Raw genomic sequence first — 18,338 nt, forward strand, 5'->3', positions numbered from 1 at the left:
ACTGCTTCTCAGCCCGGGCTCTCCAGTGTACCCTGAACTCACTCCTCACAGCCCTGCGGCTTTGCAAAGGCCATGCCAGCCCCTGGAAGGCCTCGCCCGCATGTCCCTCCCCCACCCCAAAAAAGAAAACACCCAGGACAGGGAGATCATCCGCTCATGTTCGGAAACTCAGCTCTGATGTCCTTTGTGAGAGAAGCTTGCCTTGCGTGTCCTGCACACAACCCGCACCACACACAGCCGGGGCCCCCTCCTCGAAGTCTTCCGCCAGGTTTCCACGTCCTTTTGGCTCCTCTCGGACCAGGCAGCGGCCCTGGAGAGCCGGGCTCCGCGGGGACAGGAAGGCGGCCCGGCCGGGGGCCCGTGTCACGCTGGGAGTCGGGAAGGGAAATGCCTGGAGGTGCAGTTGCGCTGCGCGGGGGAAGGGCAGGATGTGGCGGGCGGGCAGGCCGCCAAGGAGGCTGTCTGGGGCTGCGGGAGGGGATGTGTGCCGTGGGAGGCACCGGCTGTGGGGGCTGTGGGGGCTGTGGGGGCTGTGGGGGCTGTGGGGGCTGTGGGGGCTGTGGGGGCTGTGGGGCGGAGGACAGTGCAGAACAAGGAGGATTAGGAAACCACCCAGTGCTAGGAAACACCGTGACCCGTGGCGGGGCCCCACTGCCCGGCCCACTGTGCCTCCCAGGCCTGAGTCTGTCCCTGCGAGGGGCAATCACTCTGTGTGTCCTCAGCCGGGGAGCGGGGTGGCCTCGCTGCCCCCAGTCCCTCTCCCGCCTGCTCTCTCGGCGGCTTTCCTGCCTTCCTCTCCCCTGAGGGGTCTCCCCTGCTCTCCTGCCATTTGTCACGTTCCCTCTGGCCGTTTCGGGGACCGTGTGGGCCCCACTGCGCACGCACACCCTCACTCAGGGCTCCTGGCTTTTCCTGCCGTTTGGGTCACTCACTCCGTATTTATTTCCTTATTTGCACCTGTGTTTCCCCATCAGTATCCTTGCTGTTTCCTGGCCGCCTCTGGCTCTTCAGTGCTACCTGGTGTTTATCTTTCTGCCACTTCATTCATTTGTTCTGTAGGTGTTTAGTTCTGAGCCCCTACTGTATTCTAGATCTGCCCATTTCACAAAGCTGCTAAGGAATAGTCCAGAAGAAGTGTGGGCTGACAGCCTTTTAAAAAAAATTATTCAAAAGGCAGAGTTAACAGAGAGAGAGAAAAAGAGAGAGGAAAAGATCTTCCATCTACTGGTTCACTCTCCAGTATGGCCACAAGTGAGCCAAGGCTGCCAACAAGGCCAAAGCCAGGAGCTTGGAACTCCATCCTGGTCTACCTCGCTGGTGCAGGAGCCCAAGCACTTGGGCCATCTTCTACTGCTTTCCCAGGCCATCAGCAGGGAGCTAGATCAGAAGTGGAGCAGCCAGGACTCAAACCAGTGCTCATATGGGAAAGTAGGTCCTGGCCAGCTGTGCCCAAGGCAAGAAGTCACAACAGTGTCCTTAGAGACCCTGCAGGGAGGCCCTGTGGGAACAGACAACATATCCGCCCTCTTGAGAGCCAGCCGCAGACAGGCTCGCCCTGTGCTGGCCACCTGCATAAGCCAGGCGCCCAATGCCTTCTTCCCCCTCCCTCTCCCTCTTCCCAGGCTGGGTGAGAATGAGCAGGACCATGGGGATGCTGACCCTCTCTACTGTTGCCACTCTGCCTCTCTGGGAGGGTTGCGCCATCTGGTTTCGTAAGGACTTCTGCACCCATATTAAGAATGACTTGAAAATGAACAGAAACAACAAGGGTTTTACCCACCAGAAAAGATTTTCAAATTTTGCATGGCTTTAGGAAAATATTTGGGGAGATATTAAACTGAAAACCACAAAGGAAAAACTGAATATTATAGGACAGGAACATGGCTCTCAAACTCTGGTCCATATTAGAATTAGCAGGGGTACTTGGCAAGGCCCAGGCCCCCTCCTGGTTCTCCTGGCTCCCGGTGGTTCTAGAACATAGCATGTTTGAAGAACCACTGTTCTAGGACAGCCCTGTCTCATCCTGTTGCAGAGGGCAGACTCTAACACCCCCTCCAGCCCTGCTTGCTGAGCCCCTTTCGTGCCCTTGACCTCCAGCTTCAAGTTCAGTGGACTTTCCCCGGGAGAATCAAGAAGACAGCTAGTCCCGAAAGGCATTCTTCTTGCCACAGCTTTTAAAATATCATTTCCGCCCTCATGCTGATTTCTCTGCATCTCTGGTGGTACATTAAGCCTAAACTTTGCGTGAATAGAACGGAAAGCAATTGGTACCATTGAAAGAGGGAGGTAGACGTCCATAGTTTAAATGTGTCTGGTTTTCCAAAGTAAGCCCTTTGCATAAATGTCACAACTTAGTCAGCAAATCAGAACAACTTGGGAGACCTGCGGCAGGAGTGTCTTTGAAGCTGCATCTGACCATACACCAGTCCTGTGGTCACTTTGTAGGATTAGCCAAGTTTTGCAAATGAGAAAATACAGAAACGTAAACATGAAAAGATTTCCCAAGGTCATGTTGAAGGCGTAGGGGAGAGGATTAGGAGATGAATGCTCTTTCTCTTGGGGCTATTTCTGAGCTACTGGACAACAGAGCTTCCTGAATGCAGATGTTAAACAGGCGTTTGCCTTTAAAATAAGAGCTTAAAAATGTTCTTATTTGGCAGATCTCCTAGGGAAAGGGGATGGGGTCCATCTGAAAGGAAATTAATCACATGAAGTCCTGGAACACCAATCAATTTGCTTTCTCCCTGTGCCTTACTAAAGAGTACTTTAGACTTCATAGAGAGGTTCTCAGACTTTCTGCCTGGGAGCTTTTAAAAACCCTCAGTGTTGGGGCTAGTGCTGTGGCATAGTGGGTAAAGCTGCCACCCGCAGTGCCAGCATCCCCTATGGGCACCGGTTCAAGTCCCAGCTGCTCCACTCCGATCCAGCTCTCTGCTGTGGCCTAGGAAAGCAGTAGACGATGGCCCAAGTTTCTGGGCCCCTGCACCTGTGTGGGCTCCCCGGGGGAGACTCCTGGCTCCTGGCTTTGGGTCAGCACAGCTCCAGCCATTGCAGCCAACTGGGGAGTGAACCAGCAGATGAAAGACCTCTCTCTCTCTCTCTCTACCTCTCCTTCTCTCTGTGTGTAACTTTGACTTTCAAATAAATAAATAAATCTAAAAAAAAAAAAAAAAGACTCGTTCTCAGGCCACACCCTGGACCACATCAGAATCTGCAAGCATCAGCCTTCTTTGTTAAGCTCCACTGTGTGCCCAGCTTTGCAGCAGAGCAGTGCTGTAGAGTGCATGTGCTGGCGTCACCCGGAGATCTTCAACTATGAGGCTTGTACCCACCCTGGAGACCCTGATTTTGCAGAGTTGGGGAACGTCTGGACCGCAAGCTCTCTAAGGCCCACAGAACCATTTGACCCAGCCCTGCCAAGGGAACCGCAGGCAGGACTCCAAATGCAATACATCTATGGGAGGCTAATTTTTAAGCTGATAATTTTGTAGGGCCCGTGAATGATGTTATAAATATCCAAAATGGCCCTCGACAGAAAAATGGCTCCCCAGCCGGGGTTTGGGATCTGGCCTAAGGTTAAAGATGCCCCTCATGATTCCAAATATGCAACTGAGTTCCAAAGCCACTTCTTCAGAGCTGTGGATCAGGAGTCTGGATGGCACCTGAGAGGTGTGAGGAATGCAGAGTCTCGGCTCCTACTAAATCAGAACCTCCATGTTTTACAACATCCCAGGCAATTTGAGTGCATGCTAAATAAAGATTGAGAATCTTTGAATTGAACGCTCTGTCAGAGCATTCCCCACTGCCCACCCTCCCAAAAGTTTTCAGCCTTGCAAAAACTGAAGACCTTCATCTCTCTACACCAGATAGACACAGGGTAGACATAAGAGCAAATCACAGAGTTTTGGAAATGGAAATCCTCATGTGCTGAAAAGAAATAGTGATATGCACGCCAAGTACTCTACACGCATCACCTCATTCGATAGTTACCACAGTCCGATCATTGTGGGGGTGTGCAGGTCCCCGGCTGGATTTATTCCACGGTTCTTGCCTCAGTACGAGAGATGAATTCAAAGCAGAGACATAGAAGAGGAAAAATGGAAGCAGGATTTAAAGAGAATAAAGAGATAGTAATAAACACTCAAAAGTGGTTGGGAGCTTCCCTGTGGTGAGAATTACCCCCACCCCATTCAGTTGCCCTCTTACGATGTAGGGGGCGGTGCCCTAATTGAATATACAAAAGGGGTGCAGTTTGGGTGGGGTGCAGTGTGTGTGATGATCTCTGGGAAGGTTTCATGGCATCTACATATGGCGCTCAGCATACTCATATTGGTCATGGCATCTTCTGCATGATGGATGAGACTCAAATGCATCATGGGAAGTGGGTGGGCCGAATTCCCATGGAAGCCAGTGCTGTTTTCAGCAGTGCATCACAGAGGCTGCTAGAAGCCTCTTGGCTGCTTGCCTGGCCCACATCACTATGTTATAGACAAAAGGACTGTACTCACTTCACAGTTTACCAACCTGCGGCTCAGACACAGGTGAACATCTGAAAGTCCCTAAAGATTTTGGGAGTTGAAAACACATGTTTTTAACCAATCAGACTTCCTCAATTTGTACAGCAACATTCCGATGGGTTACAGATACGCCAAAGCCGTGATTCCCCTCAGCTTCCATCAGCCTCACTGAGCCAGCTGGGATAGCCACCCAGTAACTATAGGAATAAGATTAGGGAGTTCTGCTCTAAATTACAGCATTTCCAAGACATGCTTCTTGCTGATGTTGGACAAAGGTGTGTCTCGGATGGTTTTAAATGGCCTATCTGTGGTCATCTGGCTCCTTAAAGCCAGGATAGACCCAAAGTCCACAAGCCCCTGCTTCCATGTCTTCTCCCACTGAGAAGTGATGCTCAGAGTGTCGCTCCCTGACCAGGAACACCTGTCCTCTGAGAAGCTGTAAGTACACCCCCACACCAGCCTAACAAGCTTTTTAACAAGCTCCCCGTGTGATTCTGAGGTTGGCTAGTTTGAGAACCAGCCTATTAAGGCCAGCAGCCCTCCACGGCCCTGCCTGTTCGCCTGCTCAGAGCTCCTGGGCTTGAGCTCCTGCTGCAGGCTAGAGCTTTGCAAATAAAGATTTCTTAAGGGGCTTAACTTTGAACTAAGCTGAAATTTACATGCTGATTTAATCTTCTTAGGGCCTTCTTTGCCTTTTAGGAAAAACCCTTAATGCTTGAGAAAGGACAAAGTAAATGACGGCTAACATACAATATTAAATGCTCTTCCATGCTTTCAACCCGCTTTCTGCCGGGAGCAGTAAACACGTGGGCATCTGAACAGGCAAGGAGCACCGGCGTTCCTTGAGTACATACCGTGCACCAGGCGTCAGGCGAACAGAGATGCAGTCATACTTACCTCGCTCACTGTCAGCGCATGCAACACAGTGATCCTTGTCTGAGGCTCAGATGAAGTGACTTGTGTAAGATCCAAAGTGACAATGGTGGCACCAGGATTGTTCCATAGCCTGTGCTCCTGTGATCCCTGCCCTCTAGGACAGAAACACAATATCTGGAATGAGTGGGTTCCAGAATTCTCAGAGGAAGCTGCCATGACAAGCCTGCCTGCTCAAAGCCCTAGGGAGATCTAACTCAGTAGTCTTTTCTTGTGTCTTTGGGAAAGACTCTATGTTCACACTGCGCTGTGGAAGCGGCTCTCAAAGTGGAATAGTTTTCAGCTGTGCTTGAGCATCTCGGAAACACACAACAATCTATTCTTAACCAGCAGCATCTGCTCCAAGGCAGGAAGTCTGGCGTTGCCAGTGCTCTGCTGAGCAACCTTGGGCTTTGCTCTTCCAAGGACCAATGTCTTTACTACACCTAGAACTTGGGAAATGGAATCCTACAAAAAAGGAACACATCAAAATAGAGCTAGTGAGTACATCCTCCCCTGCCTCCTCAGAGCTCATGTTTATGTCACCAGTCACCATGAGCCAACAGGGAGAATGAAAGTCACTGGTTAACCGAATCACAGAAAGAGATGGATTCCTGGTCAAGAGTCTATGTGAGTGGGCTGTAGATCAGCGTGAGCTTATTTCCCTGTTTGCTACAGCACAGCCTCTAAACACCCAACTCCCAATCACTATGTTCATCCACAGGATGGACACAGAGCAGCTAACCCTAATGTCAAGGCAGGGGCAGCCCTTCCAATACTCCGTTCAAATTACGAAACCCCCTGCTATGAGACTAAACAGACAAAGCAAAAATTTGATCTTAGCCTTTCTAGTTCACACAAGGAAAAATCATTCTATGATCTGAGTAGTTTGATCTGAGTTACATACTTTTGCCAAAACACAGGTCAGTTATTTCTGTAAGGGTCTCAATGGGTAGTTTTCTCTCTTGTTTGAGATCAAGTTGAGTCTGAGATACCTGGCAAGCCTTCATCCAGCCCAAGGGTTACCATTTATTTGTCACTACTAGGCTTTCAAGTTCTCCTCCTGCTTCTTCCTCTGCACACCTGTATCACCACCATGGCTGACTCTTACAGTCAAAAATGAATTCAGTAGAGTTACAGGGCATAAAATCAGCCTACAACTATCAGTTCTATACTCTTAGCACTGAACTATCCAAAAATAAAATTAAGGAAACAATCCCACTTACAATAGCATCAAAAATAATAAAATACTTAGGAGTTAAATTAACCAAGGAGATGAAAGACTTGTACACAGAAACCTATAAAACATTGATGAAAGAAATTAGAGAAGGGCCGGTGCTGCGGCTCAATAGGCTAATCCTCCCCCTGCGGTGCTGGCACACTGGGTTCTAGTCCTGGTCAGGTGACGGATTCTGTCCAGGTTGCCCCTCTTCCAGGCCAGCTCTCTGCTGTGACCCAGGAGTGCAGTGGAGGATGGCCCAAGTCCTTGGGCCCTGCACCCCATAGGAGACCAGGAGAAGTACCTGGCTCCTGGCTTTGGATCAGCATGGTGCGCCGGCTGCGGCGGCCATTGGGGGGTGAACCAATGGCAAAGGAAGACCTTTCTCTCTGTCTCTCTCTCTCTCTCTCACTGTCCACTCTGCCTGTCAAAAAAAAAAAAAAAGAAATTAGAGAAGATGTAAATAAGTGGAAAGATATCCTATATTCATGGATTGGAAGCCCTAATGCAGCCACAATGTCCATATTATCCAAAGCAATCTAGAGATTCAATGCAACCCCTATCAAAATTTCAATGCCATTTTTATAGAAATAGAAAAGGCAACTCTAAAATTCATGTGGAACAATAATAGACTAAGAATAACCAAAGTCATCTTGAGAAAGAAGAACAAAGTTGGAGGCCTTACAGTTCCTGATTTCAACATTCTACAAAACTCAACAGTAATTAAAACAGTATCATATTGGCATAAAAATGTAAATCTATACCAATGGATCAGAATAAAGAACTCTGGTCTATTGGCTTGTCATATCCTAATTTAACAACTGTGTCAAGAACACACAGTGGAGAAAGGAGAGTCTCTTCAAAAAACAGTGCTGGGAAGTTGAAGTTGGCCCCCATTGTATGCCATGCACAAAAAGCAGTTCAAAGTGGATTAAAGATTTAGACATAGGATCTGAAACTCCAAAAAGAAAATGCAGGGAGAGATTTTCATGACATTTGGCCAAGCAATGATTTCTTGGGTGTGACACCCAAAACATGGGAACGAAAGCAAAGTAGACAAGTGGTATTATACCACACTGAAAATTTCTGCAAAGTGAAGAAAAAAAGTCAACAGAGTGAAAAGTCAGTCTGTGTAAAGGGGAGATACTTTTGCAAATCATGTATCTGGTAAGGGGTTAATATCCAAAATATATAAGAAACTTCCATAAGTTAATAGCAAAAATAACTAATTAAGTAAATAAGCCCAATTTTAAAATGGTCAAAGAGGACAGGCTTTGAAGGAATGAAGACACAGGTTAAGATGCCCACATTCAACATTAGAGTGCCTGAGTTCCATGCTCAACTCCAGCTTCCTGCTAATGCAGACCCTGGGAAGCAGTGGTGATGACCCAAATGTCTGGATTTCTGCCACCCAGGTGAGAGGCCTGAATTGAAGCTTCCAGCTTCAACGTGGCCCACTCCTGGCCATTGCAGGCATTTGGGAAATGGACAAGCCGATGAGGGAGCTTGCTCATTTCTCTCCCTCTCTCTCTCTCTCTTTCTCTGCCTTTCAAATATATGAAAATATGCAAATAAACATTTTAAAAATTCATAAAATACAATGGGGTGGGCATTTGGAATAGCAGCTAAGTCACTGCTTGTGGTGTCTGTATGTCAGAGTGCCTGCTTCCAGTCTGATCTCTGCTTCTGATCCAGCCTCCTGCAAATATGAATTCTGGGAGGCATCAGCTGATGGCTCTCAGGCTCTTAGATCCCCTCACCTATATGGGAGTCAAAGATTGAGTTCCAGTCTCCTGGCATCAGCATGGTTCACCCTGCTGTTGTGGGCATTTGGGGAGTGAGTCAATAAATGAAAGATATGGCTCTCTCTGGCTCTCTCTCTCTCTCTCTCTCTCACTGTCTCTCAAAAAAAGTGGAAATAAATTATTAAAATAATCAAATTCATAGAAAATGAGAATAGAATGATGGTTTGTGGGGGCTGAGGAGAGGAAAATGGGGAGTTACAGTTGAACTACTGAAGCTTCAGTTATATGAGATAAATGTGCTTATCTTCTGCACAACATTGTGTCTTCAGTTAATAATACTGTTAGTGTGCACTTAAAAATTTGTTAAGGGCATTCAGCTTAGCAATAAAGATACCAGTTAGGAGACCCACGTCCCATACAAGAGTGCCTGGGTTTGATACGCAGCTCTGCTCCCTGCTGATGCACACCTGGGAGGCAGTGATGATGGCTCAAGTAATTGTGTGTCCTTGCCACCCACAGGGGAGACCTGGACTGAACTCCAGGCTCCTGGCTTCAGCCCCAGCTGGGAGCCTCTGCATACATTTGGAAACTGAAATTGGATGGAAATTCGTGCTCTCGCTCTCGCTCTCAAAATAAATTTTTTAAAAAATGTGTCGTTAAGAGGGTAGATCTCATGTTCAGAGTTCTTACCTTGGTAAGTAATTAAAGAGAAAAGTTATTCAGCACTGATGGGCACTGCCATATCGTTAACTACTGCAGGCCCTGCAAACAGGAGCATTAATGGAAAGGTCCCCAAGACCAGAAAAGGGGGGCTCCTTCCTCTACAGGCAGGGGAGGGGTGCCATGAGCAGCCCTGTGAAGGGGCGCTGGTGGGAGGGCAGGAGTTTTCACACATCTCTCCTCACTTGTTCCATTGTGGATTAAGAAAAATGCTGCCATGTAATTGAACAAACACTGGAAAGGGAGCTCAAGAGGAAATGAAGGAAGAAGGGATGAGGGTCCAGGAGGGGGGGAAGGTGAGGATGGACGTGAGAGGCTATAGCATCATTGTCAACGACAGAGTCCTGTGTCGTAGAGTCCATTAACATCTACTGAATATGATTGTGTGGATTGTTTTATTTAACCTTCCCCAAACCATTCATCTTTCCCATGTCACATGAACATGAACAGATCATTTCCCTGTCCTGGGTGTTTTCTTTTTTGGGGTAGGGGAGGGACATGCGGGCGAGGCCTTCCAGGGGCTGGCATGGCCTTTGCAAAGCCGCAGGGCTGTGAGGAGTGAGTTCAGGGTACACTGGAGAGCCCGGGCTGAGAAGCAGTGAGTGGGGACCAGGAGGTGGGGGAGGAAGTCAGACTAGGCCAGGCTAAGGGCCAGGTGCCTGGTGTTAGGCAGGGCCAAGGAGCCTTGCACAGGAGAATGATTACTTTGGAGAGGTAGTGTTAGTCTTTGCTGTTTACATAGAGCCAATGAAGCTTCAGAGGGGCATTCATAAGTGACCTGTTTCATGGTCATTACAATGCGTGGAACCAGAACTCAACTCCTTTGTTCTGCCCCTCTGGTCTGGAGGACCCCTGTGAGGTGCTCCTTGCAAAATCTGCTGGGCCCCACTCACCACCCCCAAAAGGCAAAAGGGCTCGACTCAGGCCAGAACAAGTATCCTGCTGGGTCCCTTACAGAGGGGATTTTAAAAAGCCATTTTCCTCTGTTGCTCAACTCAATGACTTCATTCACACCAGGTTCATCTCCAGAAAGCTCAGCGCCTGCTCCATGGGCATTTATGGACACTGATTTCCAGAAACATGTGTGCTGGTCATCAGCTGGCTGGGGAGAGGAGGCTTCTCAGGCCTCTGAGGGAGCACAGGACCCTGTCAGTGCTGAGTCACCCGCTGGAATGGTGACTCCCTTAGTGTCAGGGCGCTCCTCCACTAACTTCCACCAGCTCTGCTTAGGGCAACAAAACGGAATTTCTCCAACGGTTTTTCTGTTCCAGTCTCCCATATCCGGCTGAGATGACCACTAGGGAAATGGCCTCAGGGAGAAGAGAGACAGGGAAGAGCCTGTTCATGTCTGAGGTTAATGGTGGCAGAGTGCACAGAACTGACTTGCACATAAGGGGAGTTTCCAGATTCAAGAGAGGGAGAAAAAAAGAAACAAATAAAAGCCATCGACTTGTCAGGGAGACAGCAGAGATTGTGGAGGTTTATGGCAAAGGGGAGAATTGCAGACAGCCTCCCAAGTGAACAGGTGCTACTGAACTGATTGTTCCTGTTTGGGAGTACAGACTGGTTGCCAGGTCTGTTGTTTTCTCAGGAGGAACCAGAAATCAGATGTTTACATAAACTCTCCGGTGTGTTTATTCTAACATTGGTTTAAAGAATAAAACCTTAAACACCAGCCAGGTGACTTATCATCTAGCTGCAAACCCAGTTCGGTTTATGAATGGCCAGAGGTAACCTCAGATCTTTCTAAGCCAGGAATACCCAGGGCTTACATCTTATCATAGAGAGGACACACCAAGGCTGGAATCCTCATCCTTCTAAATGGGAACTGTGTGACGTTAAGCAAGAATCTTAACCTCTCTGATACTCAGTTTATTTGTCTGCAAAATGAGATGTGAGATATAAATGAGGCAGGTTTGGGGCGTTATCATACACAAGGTCCGCCAAAGGGAGCTTGGCCAAAGGCCAAGGGGCTGTGCAGTCCACCCTCCACCCCACAACCCTCCCATGTCTGTGAATATCTTTTCTTGCATCATTGGACAGCCCATTTAGAATCCAATTGATTCCCTTACAAGTTAATATAAAATAGAGACTGGAGTTCCAATTTTGATTGAAATACACTCTTGTAGATTTCTTTGCTGCTGTGTTGCACATTTATCGGGCACCTTGCCTGGTCACCCTGTGAACATGTACATTACGGATTTGAACCTTTGTCACCTGCAAACTAACAGAACGCCAAGGCCCGAGTGTCCTTCAGCTTTCCTGCCTCAGCTGCCTGAGATAAACTCAGTGGCTCCTTTCCCACTGTAAACACCAGCGGCTGCAAGGGAGAGTAAGTGATTTGAGTTTAGTTCAGTTTAGTTTTATTTGAGGCTAAGTGAATCCCACAGCAATGAAAAATCAATACTGTATTTGGCCAGATAGACATTATTAAAGCACCTAGATTAAATGGAACATAAATAATAGTCCATTGATTTTTTTTTATCCAACTTTTTGTAATTTAGTTTACAAGAAACAGAATTATTCTCCTTGCTCCAAGTACTTGTCTGGGTATATTCTATAGTATTTTATATGAATTTATGTTTCACTGTCTCATCATGGTTGTTCTATTTGTTTTCATAGATGTTTACAAGAAAGGGGATTTTATAAAATTTCCCCTCTTGTTTTATCTTCCGGTCCCTAACTGAGCACTTGGTCTTCACAGTGAATATCTCCTGTGAGGGCGACAGAGGTGTTTAAAGCACTGACTTTAGCTAAGAGACTCAAGTCTTCAGTATTAGTCAATACTGCAGGAGTCTTATTTTGAAATCTGACCATGGTGATTAAACCGACTTCTGACTTCGAGACAACCCAGTGCTTGCGCAGCACATTATTCAGGAATTCCAATTCCAGAGCAAAAAAAGGCTCAGCTAAGTTCCTGTGATTGACGGTAACATACTAAAATTCACAGCCGCCAACCTCAATCTCAGATCACATTCAACAGAAAGTAGACTTGCCTCTTTTGCCCAGGCCTCAGGTCTGTTCTATTTTGAAGGTCCTCTCTCCCATAGGCACTGAGGACAGTGACAGGGGAAAAGCCAAAAACAGAACAGCCATGAAATGGTCCACAATATGAATTAGTCTCCCCTCCCTGGCCATTTCTGAACGTATCTGTTCATGTCAGCTTTCAAAGGCAAAGGTGTGACTGCAAAGCTAACATTATGCACATCATATTGATTGTTGGCAAAGGAAGACAAATAATATAAAAAATAATGTAACAATGAAGAATACGTGCAGATACACATATCCACCAGGCCACTTGTTAAGCCCTGCCTGAACCAGTGCATACAAGTAGGTCATTGAAAGTCAATGCAAACCGGGGCAGCTCCCCTGGCAGGAAACATTAACCTGCAGGAGGAATCTTGCAGACAAGTGATACATTTTAGCCAAGCAGCTATATATTTTATTTATGAATTGATGTAAGCATAGAGATATAGAGGGAGAGGGATGCATATAATAGGTACCCTTAAACACATTCCAAACTAAAGACAGATGATGAGATTTATACTTATACATTCTCTAATTTAAAGACACCCCCCCAATAAAAGAGAAATCAGAGATCTCTTTACAGCTCAGGAACCTTAATGTAGTTAGCACCTTCTCTTTCTTCCCCTAGCAGATGGAGCATTAGCCAGTCCCAGGCTCCTACTCAATTGAGACCACCTATGCCGCAGCCAGAGCAGCGCCATCAAGGGTCTTGGGTTTTGGAAGAAGTCCTAAAGGGGCAGATTTCTCTTCCAAGGCGTCCACCCAGATGTGAGCCCTTCTTAGACCATGGGTCATGCATTGGCTTAGACCCATACAAGGTCTGGAAGGGACCTTTCAGCTCATCTGATCTACACACCTCATTTTATAGCTCTGGGAGAGTCCCCAGCCAGGGGGGCTGCTCCACAGACATGGGAGAGCCGGCACTTCACTGTAGCCAAAAGAGGTGGCAGGATATAGGATAGAGTGGGACGAGAATGGGTTACAGAACCAGATCTCAGATGTATGAACTGTGGACAAATTCCCTAACTTTTCTTCTCCTCATATCACTCAACTGTATACAGAAATCACACTGTAGGTCCACAAGCTGTCATTGATTGTTCAAACGCCCAGTTCTGCAAACCAAGTGTTTCATAATTCACTTGGTGGCAAATTGGACTAAAACTGAACTTACCTGGGAGTAAAACCTGACCGGAAGTAATTAATGTGAGGTTACACATCACTGAGGTTGATCGCAGCCAAGCACCGTGCCCAGATCTGGCAGAGGAGTATATAAGCCAAACGGGAGGTCTCTGGCTCTGTATCCTCATCCGTGTGCCAACAGAAAGGCTTCTGCTGCTTCCAGTTCTCTAGGCTCGAGCCCGCTGTTCCAAGTAGGAGTAGCAGGTTAGCAGCTCAGAGAGAGACTTCCTGTAGGAGCAACAGGGATGTGAGGGAGACCCCTCGAGTGCCCTCACTGGACGTGAGGTGTGGGGAGCCAGACCCTCCAGCTGGACTCACTCAAAGCTCACGTCAGCTCAGCTGCAAAATTGCATTGTGGTGTTTCCTGGCTGCTTCTCCCCCTTAAAACCAGAAAAGGGACATTGGGAACTGAGGAGATTCAGCTTGTAGCTTTGTGGAACTGCATGATGCTGTAATGCGCATATAATTTGAAAGAAGGAACGGTAAGCAAGATGACACTACAAAAACTTCTTTAGGACAGACTTCTTAAACCTGGGCTGTGGGAGCTAGATTTGACTTCCATCCCCTTTTCTGCATCCATTATGGGGTGGCTTGAAGTTGGGTTTGTCCTTTCCTTTCCCGAAGTCTCTATCCCAGCAGACTTATCCTCCTGCTTTCTGAATGCTGCCCCATGTGGCCCTGACCTTCAGGTGCATGGAGAGAACACGGGACTTTGGCACATGATCAAGACCAGCCTCACAGGTGGGAGGGGTGGGCGGGCTCCTGCTCAGAACAAACCCTGCCGCCTGGCCTCTGCCTCTTGACCTGTTCTCCTTTGAAGCCATCCAAGGCTGTGTCTCATCAGCTGATCACTTTGGTGAATAAGACTGACAGCCAGACCCTGTGGGAGTGGCCATCGGGAAGGTAGGGGCAGGACAGAAGAAGGGGGGAGGCCAAAGAGGGTGCAGCTTAAAAGGGTGATGGTGTGTAAAGGACAGGCTTCACCAACTTTACCATTTCCCACGTGGTTTTCTGGACAGTCGGAATCCTCCCTGCTCCTAAGCCACCTGCGGGGCTGGCCTGGCAGGGTTACATGACTTCCTCCCTACCCCAAGCTCCTCTGCCCTCATTTAAATACATATGACATTCCAGTCCACATGCAACAAACATTAACTGTTGGGTTAGGCTCTGGGAAGAGATAAATAAAGCCTGACCCTGGCTTTGGGGAGCTGAGAGCTTTCAGCTCCCTGGAGGTGTCAAACAACCTGATCTTTCTGATTCTCAAAGTAGGTTCCGTGGGACAAGAAGTCTGGGAGATGGGGAAAATAAAGGTGGATTATAAAGGTGCTGTGGCTCTCTAAATTTGAAAAACACTGGTTACTTCACAGTGTCTAGAAAGGTCTTGGCACTAGAATGTGTACGTGTGTATACTTTAATTCCATGCGTCCTTTGGGGCCTAGAGCCCATTTATCATGTACCATCTCTTAATGTCCTGTGTGCTTTTATACTATGAAACATACTTTGGGACCCAGTCCCTCTACTTTGTTTCAACCAGGTGTGCTTTGGAATTTGAACTGTGGCCTGAGGAGTTAGCATCCTTTTTCTATGCTTGTGTGGTGGCTGAGCACTCACCACCAGAGGAGAAGCAGGAAAAATCTAGCTCCATTTGACATGGGGAGCTGCCCGCAGGTTTAGAGACAGGTGGCTTCCCCTCAGACTCTGGATCTGGGACTGCATGTCCAAGCTCTGTGGTTTCAGCCACGTTCACCCCTATGCTCATTTATTTCATAAATGCGTATTACGTACCTCCAATGGAAGCAACTACATTGAAAACTGAGCAGTCCCAGTCATCAAGCCACTTGTAGTGTAGGGAGACCTGGACAGCCACCCAGAGTTTACAGTGTGATAAATACCATGGCTTATGTGACTATATATCCTGGTTTACCTGGGACCGTCCCAGATTCTACCTGTCGTCCATGTATAATATGTATAGGTACCCCCCCTTCTCTCTCACATGGGTCTTAGTTTTAACAATAGCTTGCACTTGTTCCTGGTTACAGTGGGTATGGGCTGTGGAAGTCCTTCAGAAGGAGGGCCAGGGAAAGCTCCTCAGAGGAGCTCACAGTTGAGTTGGGCTCCAAATAACCGAGGAGGAGGCAGACAAGGACAGTGGTGGAGTCCACATTCAGATGGAGGGAATAGTAAGTGCAAAGGGTGAGTGGAGAGGGAACCGTGCACCTGCTGTGTTACACTGAGGAGGCAGGTCTCCGAGTCCAGTTGAATCAGGTCCAGGAGTTTAGGGGTGTAGAGCCTCTGGGGTGGTAAGTAGTGCGAACATGGTCTGGTCAACACTGCAGAAGAACCTCTTCGGATGTGAATGGGAGTAGAGCTGGAACACTGAGTTGGGCCAGGATTCAGAGACCCTAGACCAGTGAGGATGCTGTTGCAGACACGGGAGGAGAGATGATGGAATCTGGGGGTAATAGCTATAGACTGGAGGGGGTGGGTGGATGGATAGATGGATGTGTGGATGGACAGATGGATGGCTGGGTAGGGAGCTCTTCAGAAGCTGGGGTATATAGGATTTGGTGACGGGTTGATTGACTGGCAGAGGTGGGAAAGAGAGAAGAAAGATTTGAAGATGAGAACCACGCCCAAGAAGGAAAGAGAGCAATGACATCTACAATGAGACAGAGAACGGAGCAGGAGAAACAGGTCTAGGGGAGAAGGAACCAAGTCAGTTTCATTTTGGCCAGGACGGATGAGGCGTGCCCTCGCTGTGTCTCTGACTGTCCCCTGGCCTTCTCCAGAGCTCCGGGGCTGAAAGGGTAAAGACAAAGGGACATTTTTCAAAAGGATTCAGAAACATCTTTGAAGCTGAATGAAACAAAAAGCCAAGTCAAAATGTACCAGAGCAGCCTTGTTACTGGCACCATGAATCACTGGCTGCTGCTGTTCGGAAGACAGTGAATTGAGCCTCCAATGCCAAGCTCCTCTGTTTAGCCCCACAACAGAGCGGGTGTAGACAGGGGTCCTGTAACCATCCCCACCATCCACCCGGAGAACAGAGCCCTGGTGGCTCCCAGCCTTTGCTACCATTGACAGCCCAGCTGGGGAGACCAACAGTTATCAAGTGCACTCCATCCCCCCTCAGACTGAGAAAGCTTTAAAGTCTGATGGTGGAGGCACTCAAACCCATTCCCCAGCGCCAAAGCCATCCACAGCTGAGTCCTTTCACTTGCTGCTGCTTCCCCCCTGTACCAAACATCCGCGGGGCCATTGTGCAGGCTGGAAGAGGGCCAAAGCAATGGGGTTTGTTTTGCTTTGGGCCAGAGAAGATCTGAGCTTTAATTTTCTTCAGTAGCCCTTGAATCCCCAAGGTCATTCAAAGACTTCTAATTGGTTGTCTTATTGTCTGACTGTTTTTGGCTTTAGATTCTTGGCTTCAAAGTTTATTAATATTATTCATCTTGGTCATGGTCTGAGAAATTAAAGTGACCACATGTTTGGAATGTGGCAAAGAAGAAGGAAAATTGCTCTGTGGAACATCACGTCCACAGGGCTCGGCTCTGTAGCAGGAGGCAATCATGAAATTTCATCTAAAACCTTTGGGGTCAGTCACTAGAATGAGCCCAATGTCAAGACCCTGAGACATCCGAAGATGTTTTGTTCACACCCCCCAAGGGCTTCCTGCTGTAATCTGGAAGACCAACCTTTACATACAGAGCAAGAAAATTCACGTTTCCTTTCATAAGTTGTTCCAGTGACCCGGGTCAAGATGAGCTTTTAAAAGAAGACTTAAAAAGAACTTTTAGCCCTGAGAATGCAAACGAGTAGAACCTGAACTGTGTATTTATTTTTTACTTAGCAGTCCCAAGAAACCTACGGGCATTTGGGTTTAGAAAGTGTGACATGTTCTTTGGTTTTTGTTATAATGGGAGCCCAAGCTTAGCTTTTTTTCCCATGCTCTCTCTGTGTATAGCTGGAATTACAATCATCATAATCAAGCATTTAAGCAAACAAAAATAATCATTTGAAAGCTATTTTCCATAAGCTCTTCAGTTCTCAGTTCCGTTCAGAAGGAAATGTTCCATTTTTTCCTATTGTAGTACTGTCAGCAACAGAAGCAATGACCAGTTCTCCACATACAAAATTAATTCCATTTCAGTTTTTCTGAATAAAAACAAATCAATCAAAAGCCTACATTTTTGTTTCCAGGCAGACTTTTTTTTATATATATACAGACTAGAATCTATTGGAGAACACAATGCTCATTACACTTAAGAGTAAGTAGCTGGTGTAATTTTGAGTTCTTTTGGGGAAAAAGTGAAATACTTTATTTCTGGGAAATTTTTCATCTTTGATGTTCCCTTTGGAGTCCACTCCATGAGACTGTTATTCTTAACCGGAGGTGTTCCTAATTAAACTGCAAGATCTGTAGGTGCAAAGAGTCTATAAACTCACTCACTAGTATTCCATCACCACTCAAGGGTGAAAAGCTGAGCAGAAAATGAGGAAATGATTGTACCGATCCATATGAACAGCTGAATCAGGAATTCTTCCACCTGAAAGGATCAGCTCTACAGACAGCGACTTCATTGTGTCGTTAGACAGAGAGAGAATTTGCCAGGATAATTCAAAACCATGAGTGATCTGCTCCGGGTTCTTCTTTCAACTCTAGTGACCTGGGAATCCTGAAAAATAAGACGCAATCACAAGAGAAACTAGCACTGGCCAGCAAGGGAAGGGAGGCTTCAAGTGCAAGGAAGTAGTAAAGGAAGATTTGGCACCCTTTGACGTCTGCTCGTAACCAGCTATTTTTTAACTCATCAGATAAACCACAGTTTGCTTTATTAGCAAGCTTGTGAGTTGGTAAAGCGAACGCTTTGCTTAAGATGTGAACTGATCCAGTAAAAGTCAAGCACAAAAAAAGGGCGTGTTCACACTGTTGCCACTTCCAGTAAACGCCAACTGCCCACCTAGGGCCACCTTGCTGGGCATCCTTGGGCCTCCCCTGCTTACCAGCAATTATTGCCCCTC

General features: G+C 47.3%; 1 protein-coding gene across 1 annotated transcript in view; it reads left to right on the forward strand.

The window, feature by feature from the left end:
- The window catches only part of SLC9A9 (solute carrier family 9 member A9), a 626,265-nt gene that overhangs the window by 583,962 nt on the left and 23,965 nt on the right, over positions 1-18,338 (forward strand). The gene's annotated exons all lie outside the window — the stretch shown is intronic.

Source organism: Oryctolagus cuniculus, chromosome 4, assembly GCF_051225735.1.
Source record: "Oryctolagus cuniculus isolate XC-2025 breed Fujian yellow rabbit chromosome 4, ASM5122573v1, whole genome shotgun sequence".
Lineage (NCBI taxonomy): Eukaryota > Metazoa > Chordata > Mammalia > Lagomorpha > Leporidae > Oryctolagus > Oryctolagus cuniculus.